The 13,525-nt window shown below is 38.2% G+C and overlaps 1 protein-coding gene across 3 annotated transcripts in view; it reads left to right on the forward strand.

Moving 5' to 3' along the window:
• The window catches only part of CNTNAP5 (contactin associated protein family member 5), a 981,662-nt gene that overhangs the window by 420,559 nt on the left and 547,578 nt on the right, over positions 1-13,525 (forward strand). The gene's annotated exons all lie outside the window — the stretch shown is intronic.

Genomic DNA, 13,525 nt, shown 5'->3' on the forward strand with positions numbered 1-13,525 from the left:
GGGGGAAAATTGGGAGAACTGTAATAGCATAAACAAGAATTTTAAAAAAGGAAGTGAATTAAAATTTGTTCAGGAACAACTATAAAGGACACATGGACAAAACCAACAGGGGGTGGAATCAGGGGAGGGAGGTGGGGATGGCTGGGGTGTGGGGGTAGTGGTGAGGGGTAAATGCAGACAACTGTACTTGAACAACAATAAAATAATTTAAATTTTTTCAGAAAGTTCTACATGCATTAAAAAATTACTGGGGAAAAATATAGTACAAGTAAGCAAACATACAAGAACTGCTGTAATCCCAGGTATCTGGAGAAAACTATACTTCCAAATACACTTTAGATACTCTGTCTGCATATATTTACATATTTTGAAAACAAAAATGGGATTAAAAAAACTTGGGCAGATTTTTTTAACAGGAAAGTTAAGTATTTGCCCAAGTTCTCACATCTACCAACTGGTAGAGCAAGGGTTTGCAATTCAGCATATATAACCATCCTCCTAACTCCATAAGGAAATGTTGTAAAGTCATAGCACAAAGGCATGGAAACAAGCTTGCATATGATATCTGTGACCAATGACAATGAATAGCTGATTTCTGGAGTTTACAGTGCAGGCAGGTATTGTGCAAAATAATACTCAATACAGAATGGAATCAGTTTAGTGGAACTTGAATATCAAGTTCAGGAACTCAGAATTCATGTTTGACTAGATTCAAATGCTGTCTGTCAGTATTGAAGTCAGACCAATTGTGGAATTATCAAGATGGAGAATCTGAAAATCATTATTTGAATCTGGGAATAAAGAAAGTATGAACAGAGCCTGAGTATCCCTCCATGCAGTGAGGTACAAACACACTCATCCAGCCTTATTCCTCTGCATTTAGTAAGGAGCACGCATACCTCCTTGGTATTTACGCACAAAAGCAGCTGGAAGGATGATTAATTTTAGTAGTGGAAGACACTGTTGCAAACTTCTGGACAACAGCAAATCAATTCATAATCCTAGGGGATTTTTTGGATAAAAGAAGTTTTAATATAAAATTGCTTTTATATGAATTATTATGTCAATTTAATAGATAAAGAAGCCAAGATTCTGAATGATAATATAAATGGCCTTTGGCTACATATAGAATAATGATGGGAGATGATTTTCAAGGGTACCTCCCTCCAAAGCCCAGAAACTTCATGTTGAATAATGCAGCCAAGGATCCAGTGCTCAATGGGGATAAGAGAAAATAAGTGAAATGAAGAATGAAGATGTTATGTATTTGCCACCTTCTGTGTGCTACAATATATACCAGGTGTTAGAGACCCATAATTCATCAGGGCAGAGGTCTTCAGGTGACTGCTGTCTAGCTGAGACCATCAGAAGCACATAAATGCTAGCCTTTTCATGCATTGCTATGACAGAAGAGACAATAGGGATAAACAAAGAATGTCACCATCTTAAATAAAGAGGTTGGGAGCCCACTGGAGAAGATGCTTAAAAAATAATTTACTGGCTTGCTTGAGGGATCTTTTAGTCTTTTGATATGGTAGAAGGAGGGCATGGTGAGGAGAGAAGAAGCAGAAGATGGTTTGGAAAACAGAGAGCTTTATAAGATATACTAAGAAATGTGTCCTTGACCTTAAAGATATGAACTATCTTGTCAGATTGATTAGATGGGAATAACACTGGAGAGAGAGAGATTATTCAAGTGGCTATCATGGTAATGCAGGAAAATAATGATGAAGGTGGTTGTTAAGATGAAAGGAGCTACAACATACACCAGATATTTACTTAGCTTTTCATTTACTCAGGGCCAGACCTCAGAGTTTGCAGCAAATATCCAGATATTTTATTTGTTTTTTTAGCCAAACTAGCATTAGAAATTATTTTAACATGTAACTCCTCTCCTCTCCTCTCCTCTCCTCTCCTCTCCTTCCTTCCTTCCTTCCTTCCTTCCTTCCTTCCTTCCTTTCTTCCTTCCTTCCTTCCTTCCTTCCTTCCTTTCTTCCTTCCTTCCTTCCTTCCTCCTTTTCTTTCTTTGTTCCTTTGTGCTTTAACCATCCCTTTTAAAAATTTAAATACAGGCTTTCCCTAGGGAGGAACATTGCTCGAGCTACTAACAACTTAAAAGAAAAAAATGAAAGTCAGATAAGAGCAGAAATGGAAAAAAGGAGCAGGGGAGAAGAGAAGGAGATCGTGATAAATTGTGCCTATTATATAGTTTTGCCAAAAACTGACACTGAGCTTATATCTTCTTTGCAGAGTTCTGGTTGAGATCCAAATCTCAGGGGGGGAAAGGCACATGGTATCTTTTGTGTTCTTTATCTCCAATGAGAATCTGCTATTTCCTCAAAAGTTTCCACTCAGGGAAGTTAAATTATCTTAGGAGAAAATCAGCTACTTACATTATAGGTGAATTGAGGCTTATGTGCTGGTACAGACATTGATCTTTGGAAATGGTCCCAAAAAACTTGGAAGAAATAATGATAAGAGCATTCTAGAGCCTTTAAGTCATCTCTTGGCCCTCACAGATCTAGTACCATGATTACCCTGTTCCCTGCTCAATTACATGTAAGAACACAGTGTGCAGTAGCTTGTGGGGTCAACAACTGGATATTCATTGACACAGATTGTTATCGAGTAAGAAATATGGGTAGCTTGTGCTGCTCACTAGCTTCTTCTGATGTTTCTCCCTCAGATAGTTTCTGATAGGCTGGATGGCACAAGATTTCTTAACTGTACACATGGAAACATTATTCACTATTAAAGTCAGCTGCAGTAGTAGAAGGAACTCAAATATGTGGTATTGTTTCTTTTTTATTATTTTTTTCATTGTTATGACTTTATTTAGTATTTATAATGAGCATATATAACTTGCATAACCATTAAACTCAGGTCTAAACTCTCAGCACCTGGCGTTCCCAGTAGCGTGGTTAGTGAGAACCTCAGAACCAACAAGGGCCTGGACCTCACACCTTAGCCTCTACTCCATGGTACAGTATTAATTAAAATTTTTTTTATTGTTGTTCAATCACAGTTGTCTGCATTTTCTGCCCACCTCTCCACTCCACTCCAGCCAAACCCACCCTCCTCCCCTGCATCCCCCTCCCCCTTGGTTCTGTCCATGTTTACTTTATAGTAGTTCCTGAAAACCCCTCTCCCCACTATCCCCTCCCCACTCCTCTCTGGCTATTGTTAGATTGTTCTTAACTTCAATGTCTCTGGTTATATTTTGTTTCCTTTTTTCTTCTATTGATTATGTTCCAGTTAAGGGTGAGATCATATAGTATTTGTCCCTCACCGCCTGGCATATTTCACTTAGCATAATGCTCTCCAGTTCCATCCATGCTGTTGCAAAGGGTATAAGCTCCTTCTTTCTCTCTGCTGCGTAGAATTCCATTGTGTAAATATACCATAGTGCCTCGGCCTGCGAGGCAGTCAACGGGGTCCGCCGATATACCTGCAACGGATGAAAAGGGATGGGACAGGAGGCGCGAAAGAACGGCAGCAAGACAAAGGATTCTGATCAAGCTGCAAATTTATTTCAAAACGGAGGGAGTTATATAGAGGAGGGCAGTAGAGGAAGTGCAGTGGATAGGTGGCTTCAAAGCGTGCTCTAGCCTGCGATTGGCCGGGGGGTGCATGGCGGGCGGGTGATCAAGGCACTGATTGGTGTGCCAGCTGCATGTCCAGGGGGGGTTTCTATGGCTCCTGTCCGCAGCATCCTGTTATTCGGGCGCAACCTTCAGGTCTGATTGTATCAGCCTGTTTCAGGCTTATCCCAGCCCCCAACACCATAGTTTTTGGATCCTCTTGTTTGCTGATGGGCACTTAGGTTGCTTCCAGTACTTGGCTATTGTAAATTGTGCTGCTATGAACATTGGGGTGCATAGGTTCTTTTGGATTGGTGATTCAGGGTTCTTTCAATTCCTTCTTCAATTAATGGAATCATTTTGACAAAACAATATGTCTTGAAACTCCTATCTTTGGTTTGTCCACCAAAAGCTGTGAACATGAAGTTCTCTCATTATGACATTGTGTTCACATTTCTATGGAGAATGGTTCCTTTAAGATGCTACATGAAAAAAAATAACAGGGTTCTTTAATGAACACTAATTAAGGGAACAAAAACTGCATATCATTCTTTCATTAATTCAACAGATCTGCGTGAGGCCTCCTCACTTGTCATTCTAGGAGAAGATCCTTCTCTCAAGGCGCTTACAGTGCTGTGCAGAGACACAAAGAAGAAAAGTGCAATAAGTTTAGAAAGGAAATTGAATCAAGATAGGAGAGTGAGTTATGCTGGGCTGAGGAAATAATTTGACAAGATCACAGACTAAAGCCATTGCCTTGCAAACACAGGGATGCTGAGCTTAGCAGTCTTTCCATCTTGGTTTTATCTTTCCCTTTGCCCTTGGCTTCACCCTGGACATAGTGGTAGTACTCTTTCTAGCTGTGGACCCAGCCTTTGTTGCAATGTCTCTCCTTAACTCCATCCAGGTCCTGTGATAGAAGGCCAGACCCTCCTGTCAACTCCCCTGCTTAGTTCCTTTGCTTTCTATTTTTTTTCTTAGAAGTTGAAGAAGAGTTAAGGTATTGTTTCTTATCTGCTTTAGTGAAGTGTGAAAAGTCTTAATTTACTAAGGGAGTATTTCAGTTTTCTCAAGTCATGGGCCATATCATCCAGCTGCCACATGTATTGATGTTATAGTTCTCAGCATAGGAATGGAAAAAAAATATGTATGACACTGTTAGTAACAGTTGCCTTATTACCCCTTATACTTAGAACAGAAATCTCACAAAATTCAGAGCCTCTGAACAAGCACAGCAATGGCAATGGAGGAGTCTGGTTTCATGTGCATGTACTAATTTTTAAACATGCATACTGTCCTCATTGGTAATTAGTGCTCTAGATCAAGACGATCCTAGCCACATTTCCATTTAGCTCTAGGTTGATATACATGTTTTTGACATTATTAGCTGATCATATTTTATTTTCTAGTAAAAATTGACCCAGTCATTATAATTGCTACAGGGAAGCTGATGGCATAATTGCATGTATAAGTATTCTACTGTTCTAGGATGAGTATTCAGAAACTTAATCCAGAAACTTCCTGTAAATCAGACGCTCATTTGTAAAGCTTTTAATGAGAAGAGGCCCACGGTGATTTGAGAAGCCTTCAACTTCTACATTAAAATAGCTTTACCAATGCCCTTTCTTAGTGCTTAAAACTTTTGACATTTAGTAAACTCTATTTGTGCATGAATTATTGATGGAACAGTTTAAATGCAAAAAAGCCAAACACTGGTTCATCTAATTAGGAGAATGATGAGGAAAATTGAGAATTCATCAGCTTTGATGAGAGACCTGGAGGTAGATACCCAGGTCCTCCATGAATAAGGGTGCTGCACCTGTAAGAAGCCAGGTTTTCCTGTTTGAGATCCAGTACTGAGCACAGACAGTGCTGGTGCCTCCATTGGGGCAGTAAGTGAATTGAGGACATTGTGTGCAATCTTTTGCCAGCTACTCAGTAACTTCTGCTGTTGAGTCTTTCTACATCCCTTCATGGGAATCGACAGGGATGCATGTGATGTGTTAGGATGAAATTTTGGTAGTGTGTTTAGAGACTCTTTATCTGATGAGATTTGTACCACAATCAACTTTGATATAGCCCTGACCAGTGTGGTTCAGTTGGTTGGAGCATCATCTTGTAAACTGAATGATTCAAATCCTGGTCAGGGTACATGTCCTGGGTTTCAGGCTCAGTCTCAGTCGGGGTATGCATGTAAGGGAACTGATTGATGTTTTTCTCTTACATCAATGTTTCTCTCCCACTGTCCCCCCCTTTATTTCCCCCTCTCTAAAGTCAATAAGCATGTCCTTGGATGAGGATAAAAATTAAAAATCAAGTAACTTTGATATGGATAAATTAATAATAAAATGACCAATATTAGGATTTCATATAGGATTCCATTTTCTGAAGCTGCAACACAATAATCACATTTCAGGAGATCAGAATGACAAGTCAGGCACAAGAATGCATGTATAATAGTGTCAGGAATGAGATGGGAATAAGGAAGACTTAATACCCACTGAAGGGCATTTCTACTGACAGAGACAGAGGCAAGTAAATATATCTTCAGTGATACAATTCCATGACTCAGAAAGAGTAAAAGCATGCAGCTCCTAAGGGAAGGGAACAGGACATGTGTGCCTGACTGCATGGTTCAATTTTGACAGTCTTCCTCTAATGTTGTCCAAATCCCTGAATTTTCCCCTATTCTAGAGGTCATATATGGCAAAGGAGGGAAGGTAGAGAGTGGCATGGACCAGTTACCCTCCTTGCCAAGTATCAGGATCAAACTAGAGAGTTGGGACCACTCTTACACAGCTATCAAGTTCCAGATGGTCTTCTAAGCTAATGAAATAACTACTCCTGTGTAATTACAGGTAGATATACATACTGCATATGCACTGATAATAATGTAATATGCAATGCACCATGAACAAGTTAGAGGAAATAATATGCAATAGTTTAACTCTCCTTTTTAACCCCCTAAAATCGATCATGTTAGAATTTCTGTCAGAAACCTCTGCCTAGCACCTACCTGCCTGTCCTATTTCTTTTTCACAAGTGCCTGTCTTAACTTCACTTTAGCACATATGCCTGAGCAGCAGTTTGGAACATTAGCCTGAGTGGGTTTATCAATTTTAATTTAACTCTATGGTTTGCATGTTAATTACCCTCTGCTTATTAAATATATCTTATTAAATAAGAAAAATGTATTTCTAATTAGTGCTGAGCTTCTGGTCCTTTTTTAGCTCTAGTCTGCACTCTTATTTGGGGCGAGCCCTTTGAATGTCATTCAAAAACTTTATGTAAGATTGACAAATACATGCCTTGCATGAGGATTGAAGGTATTAATAAGTCACTGCTGCAGAATATACTCACACAAAGACATTGTACACCGTAATATGTATTGGAAACCCTCTAAATGTGTTAGACTATTGCCTGTATTCATGAGAATCTCCATGTGCAATCTCATTTGAGCACAATGTTTAATATAAGATTTACTATCTCCCTGGAAAATTTATTTGCACCATTTTCCTGATGAGAAAACCAAGATTTAGAAAAGTTATGTTCCTTTTGTTGAATCATTCACTCAGTCAGTCAGCAAATCATGAAAAACATGTGAGCAGCTTTAAGAAACTATTTGTAAAAAATGTGGTTTGAGTTACAAAACACCATTTCGGCATACCTTTAAGAAATACCGTGTTCCTACTGAACTAGACATTCCCATTTACAATAAGATACAATCTTTATCCCCAAGGGAATTGCAGTCCAAGTGCCTAGCTGGGGACCCCTGAACAAGTCAGCAGGTGGTTAGGATTGGCACCCAGCACTCCTCTTCCTTCCCTCCTACTCTACTGCTACCCTCACAACAGCCACTTAGGCAACATAGTTTGTTTGGCAGAGTGCCAGACTTGAAATAGAAATCTCCCGGAGCATCCCTGATGTTTCTTGTTAAGGTTCCTGAAGCAAAATTTGGTTTTACACCTGTTATTTCTTATTCAGACTGTAATTAAGCAAACTTATAATACCTTCCCTGTGGCACCAGGATGCATGCAATCTCACTGCCAAATTCATCAGTTGGGTTGATTCTGTGTGGTATGTTCACTGAATGCAATGACTTGGTCTGGTGGGAGCTGACCCAGCCTGCTGTCCAGTGATAAGATTAAGTGATGGTGCTGTCATAGCCTCACAGTTTATGGCCTCTCTATTAGCTGCCTAATAAAGTGGTTGGAAGTCGTTGGTAACTTCATTGTGACCATAAGTTATTCTGTTCACAAACCTCAATGTTGTTTAACATGAAGGAACAAATGACCAAAAAGAAGGAGCTCAGTATTGATTCTGGTACCCTCCTTTCATTTACAGGCTTAGGATGAGGAAGGTCCCTGGGAGCCCCTCTCATGTTCTCTTTCACTTTTATAGGCATCTAAGAACTTCTCTGATATTCACATTACTTTAACCATAGGGGAAGAAACGGGGTATAAAGACTAACTTCTATACCATATCCCTGAATAGGGACAAAATCAATGAATAGCTTTGTCAAGAACAATATGCATGGTATTTTAAAATAATAATAACATTTATCTCATGGCAACAGTTCAAGGTCTGCGCCCAAATTCAGTATAACACTGCTTGAGGTAGGGGGATGGTAAAAACAAACTTTTCAAAAGTAGTGTATATAATATGTTTCAGACTTAACTCTCTAATTCTCAGAGTCTCCTGGTAAAGTGGAGAACACCATAGTAAGTGACCACACAATTTTAAAATGTATAGCAGATGCAGAATTGTTAAATGCATGTGTGTAGTTGTGTGCTGAGGTGCTTCCTTTAGTGAGCAAGTTGGCTAAAGGCTTCCTGATGATAAATGGAATGCAGTGAAGTATAATATGCAGAGGGCCTAGCAAGTGTCAGGTATGGAGGAGATTTGAAAAAATGGTAGCTATTATTGTACCACAATAATTATTTTGTGGGTTTCAGAAACCTGACATATGGGGTGACAATGGAAGTAGAATAAAGGGATCACTGGACTTTAATCAGAATCTCTATAATCTAGTCCCAATTTGATAATTTATCGATTTACTACTTATCACTTAATTTCAACCCTTCAAAACTAAGTTCTTCTGTCTCTAAAATAAAGATAATACTATTTCTCATCTTACAAATATATTATGTTCAAATGAATTAATGAACATTCTTTGCAGTCTTTTTCTGCCCCTACATCGTCAAAAAATTACTGATTTGATTTCTACATCAGAGTTAATTATTCCTCTTCCAAACACATATACAGACTCACACAAGGTGTACTTATTATGGCTGGTTGCTTTTGCACAATATAATGTTTTGTTGCAGGTATCAATAGTTTGTTATTATTTTTATTACTCACTATTGAGTAGTATTCCAATCTGCTATTCTGAGTTTGATTTACACTTTTTCAAACTTATTGAGGTATAAAATTAGATTTTTAATTTTATACCTTTCTTCCTATGTAAAAAAAAACATTTGAAGCAATATATTTTCTTCTAAAGACTGCTTTAAGTGTGTTCTACACATTTTGATACAGTGCCTTTATCATCATTCAGTTTGAACTATTTCCTAATTTCCATTGTGAGATCTTATTTGACCAATGGTTAACTTCCAAATATTTGAGGGTTTTCTGAGTAATTTCATATTATCAATTCTTAATTTTATTGTGGCTAGAAACCCTCTGTAGTTTTGATAAGACTTACTTTATCATGTAAAATGTACTCTCTCTTAGTGGATGTTCCACATGCACAATGTGAAATCTACAGTGTAGTGACATAGTATATGAACACTCATTAGCTAATCCACTGATAGTGTTATTTATACCTTCTCTACTGTGATGATTTTTCCACTTATTCATCCAATTACTGAAAGATGTAAAAAACAACTAAAATTGAGGATTTTTTCTTCTTTTTGTTTCTCATTTTTTTTGCTCCTTGTATTTTAAATCTTTAATGTAGTTATATATATATAACTACATATATATAATGTCTTCATGATCAATTGGCCCTTCATAATTTTGAGATGTTTCTTATATCTTGTAATACACTCTACTTTGTCTGGTATTAACAGAAGAACTGCAGGTTTATTATGCCTACTGTTCCTAAATAATATGTTTCCCATCTTTTTATTTTCAACCTATCAAAGTTTTTGTTATTAAACAAATAAGTATCATATAAAAAGCATAGAGATGAGCCTTTTAAAAAATCTAATCTAAAAATTTCTGCCATTTGACTGGAGTCTTACTCAATTTTTAAAAAATATATTTTATTGATTATGCTATTACAGTTGTCCCATTTTTCTCTCTCCTTTATTCCTGTATGCCCTGCACTCCCCCTCCCACCAGCATTCCCCCACCTTAGTTCCTGTCCATGGGTCATACATGTAAGTTCTTTGGATTCTCCATTTCCTATATTATTCTTAACCTCCCCCTGTCTATTTTTTACCTAGCATTTATGCTTCTTATTCCCTGTAACTTTCCCCTCGATCTCTTCCTTCCCCCTCACCACTGATAACCATCCATGTGATCTCCATTTCCATAATTGTGTTCCTGTTCTAGTTGATTATTTAGTTAATTTTTGTTTCTGTTTTTTTTTTTTTAGGTTTGGTTGTTGGTAATTGTGTGATTATTGTCATTTTACTATTTGCATTTTTGATCTTCTTTTTTTTTTGATAAGTCCCTTTAACATTTTATATAATAAGGGCTTGGTGATGATGAACTCCTTTAACTTGACCTTATCTGGGAAGCACTTTATCTGCCCTTCCATTGTAAATGATAGCTTTGTTGGATAGAGTAGTCTTGGAAGTACGTCCTTGCCTTTCATGACTTTGAATACTTCTTTCCAGCCTCTTCTTGCCTGCAGGGTTTCTTTTGAGACATCAGCTGATAGACTTATTGATACTCCTTTGTAAGTAACCCTCTCCTTTTCTTTGGCTGCTTTTAAGAGTCTCTCCTTCTCTTTAATCTTGGGTAGTATAATTATGATGCGCCTTCTTGTATGCTCCCTTGGGTCCAGCTTCTTTGGGACTCTCTCAGCCTCCTGGACTTCCTGGAATCATATTTCCTTTGCCAGATCAGGGAGGTTCTCCATTATTTTTTCAAATGCATTTTCAATATCTTGTTCTTCCTCTTCTCTTTCAGGCACCCCTATGATTCAAATGTTGGAATGTTTAAAGTCATCCCAGAGGTTCCTAAGCTTCTCCCCACTTGTTTTTGAATTCTTGTTTCTTTATTGTGATCTGGTTGAATGTGTATTTCTTCCTTCTGATCCAAACCATTGGTTTGAGTAACAGTTTCCTTACCTTCAGTATTGGTTCCCTGTGCATTTTCCTTTATTTCACTTTGTATAGCCTTCACTTTTTCCTCTATTTTGCAACCATGCTCAAGCATTTCTGTGAGCATCCTGATTACCAGTGTTTCAAACTCTCCAGCTGATAGGTTGGCTATCTCTTAATTGCTTAGTTGTATTTTTGGAGCTTTCATCTGTTCTTTCATTTGGAACATGTCTTTTTTGTCTGAGCAGTCCTGTTAAGTTGTAAGGGGCAGAGACTTAGGTATTTGCCAGGGCGGGGGCAATCTAAGTGGCTGCATTTTGGTACTGTATGTGGGGGAATGGTCCAAGAGGGAACAATACCACTTGCTCAGCTCTCTGGCCAGTTTTCAGTCATTTCCCCCACTACCCACAAGCAAATTGGGCTCTTCTGTTGTTGATTACCAGGGTGGTTTTGTGTATGTTCTAGGACCCTGTGGGTCTCTCCAACAAACTCTCCTGTGAGGCCAGGAGTCCTGCCACTGAAACCCCCCCATAGATTTTTACAGCCAGAGATTTTGAGGCTTTTTTCCCCAAGCTGGAACCCTGGGTTGCCCAGTCTGTTTCACTCCCCAGTTGTTCCTCCTGGTTTATCTGAATACAAATGTGGCACCGCCTTGTCCACCAGCTGCCTCTTCACTCACCCCAGTCCTCATGCTACCGCCTGGCAGCAAGTCCTCTCCACCATGGCTGTCCTCCTACCAGTAGGATGAATGTTCCTTCTTTAACTCCTTGGCTGTGAAAGTTCCATACATTTTCATTTTCTGACAGTTATGGCTATTTTTTTGTTTTTAAATTTGTTGTTGTCCTTTTTTTTGTTGTGTGAGGAGGCAAAGTATATCTACCCATGTCTCCATCTTGGCCAGAAGTCTTCTTCCACTTCATGATTTTAATAGTAATTATATCAAATACTTAATGTCAGAGTTATCAGATAGTATGATGTTTTGTGTTCAGTAGAAATGTCAGACTGTTCAAGGTACCCTAGATTCTTGAGTGTTTTCAGGGCATACCAAGGTTGAGTTTTGGGTTTTTTTAAGTGGATATCATTAAACAGATAAATCATTTCTTAGTGTTCACTTTGGTATTTTTAGAAACCAGTGGACCTATTTATTGGTTGGCATTCAAGGGCATTAGCAAGCAGTTTTTGTCTATGAATACATGAAGCAGAGAAGAAAGCATATGATGACTCATAGGAAAGCAATCATATCCGTGTGCTAGCTGACCTGTACAATGAGGGTGATGAAAAGTTTTGTGGATTGATAGTCGTGATAGATTTTTGAGCAATGTGAATGTAATTAATGCCACTGAAGTATATAATTTAAAATTATTAAAATGGTAAATTTTATGGTATATATATTTTACTCCAATGGAGAAAAATTAAGTATGCAGAAAAATTTTGACTCCAGCAATGATTTATCCAAATAAAGGCCAGGAGGCACAATTTTAGCTCCCACACTGTGTGTTCCTTTGTTTAAATTTCACAAGGAAATATAAAGTAAATTACCTAAAAACTGGATCCTTCTGTTACACTTCTTTTAACAATTAATAATAGTATCTTTGAAGAGTTATGGTGCTATAGGAAATTCATAGACTTTGAAATAGTAAAACCTTAGAATTGAGTTTCAGGCCAATTACGAACCAATTGGATAATTTAAAGAAATTTCTTCACCCATCTTTTTTTTCTTTCTAAGCTTCAGGGGGTTTTTTTGTCCACCCTCCCCTCCCCGCCCCACCCTTGAAATGGTAATAATGGAAAGTGCTTAGCTTAGTAACTGTCCTCAGCTAGAGGTAAAAATTACCTCAAAAAAGTTTTGCCATTTATCTCCCATACCTTAGTGATTAGTAACATTAGGAATATCAAAACTTCATTTTATTACTTACCTTGTAAAGCTTTCAGGTGTTACATGACTTGCTAGGATTCACTTATTGAAAAACCTTGGGGGTAGTATTAAAAAATAATGTACAAGTTTCTTAGAGTATAATCCCAGCAGCGGAATTGCTGAGTCAAAGGGCAGTTCCATTTTTAGTTTTTCCATACTGTTTTCCACAGAGGCCTCACCAGTCTGCATTCCCACCAACAGTGCACTAAGAACCCTGAAACATCAATCCAAAAGAACCTGTGCACCCCAGTGTTCATAGCAGCACAATTTACAATAGCCAAGTACTGGAAGCAACCTAAGTGCCCATCAGAAAATGAGTGGATCAAAAAACTATGGTACATTTACACAATGGAATTCTATGCAGCAGAGAGAAAGAAGGAGCTTATACCCTTTGCAACAGCATGGATGGAACTGGAGAGCATTATGTTAAGTGAAATAAGCCAGGAAGTGAAGGACAAATACCATATGATCTCACTTTTAACTGGAACATAATAAATAGAGGAAAAAAGGAAACAAAATATAACCAGAGACATTGAAGTTAAGAACAATCTAACAATGGGCAGGGGGTAGTGGGGAGGGGACAGTGAGGAGAGGGGATTATAGGAACTACTATAAAGGACACATGGACAAAATCAAGGGGAAGGGTGGAGGTGGGGGAGGGAGGGAGTTTCAGCTGGGGTGGGGTGGAAGGATGGGGAGAAAAGGCACACAACAATAAATATAATTGAATAACAATTAAAAATTTAAAAAATAAT

This window comes from Desmodus rotundus, chromosome 2, assembly GCF_022682495.2.
Source record: "Desmodus rotundus isolate HL8 chromosome 2, HLdesRot8A.1, whole genome shotgun sequence".
NCBI lineage: Eukaryota > Metazoa > Chordata > Mammalia > Chiroptera > Phyllostomidae > Desmodus > Desmodus rotundus.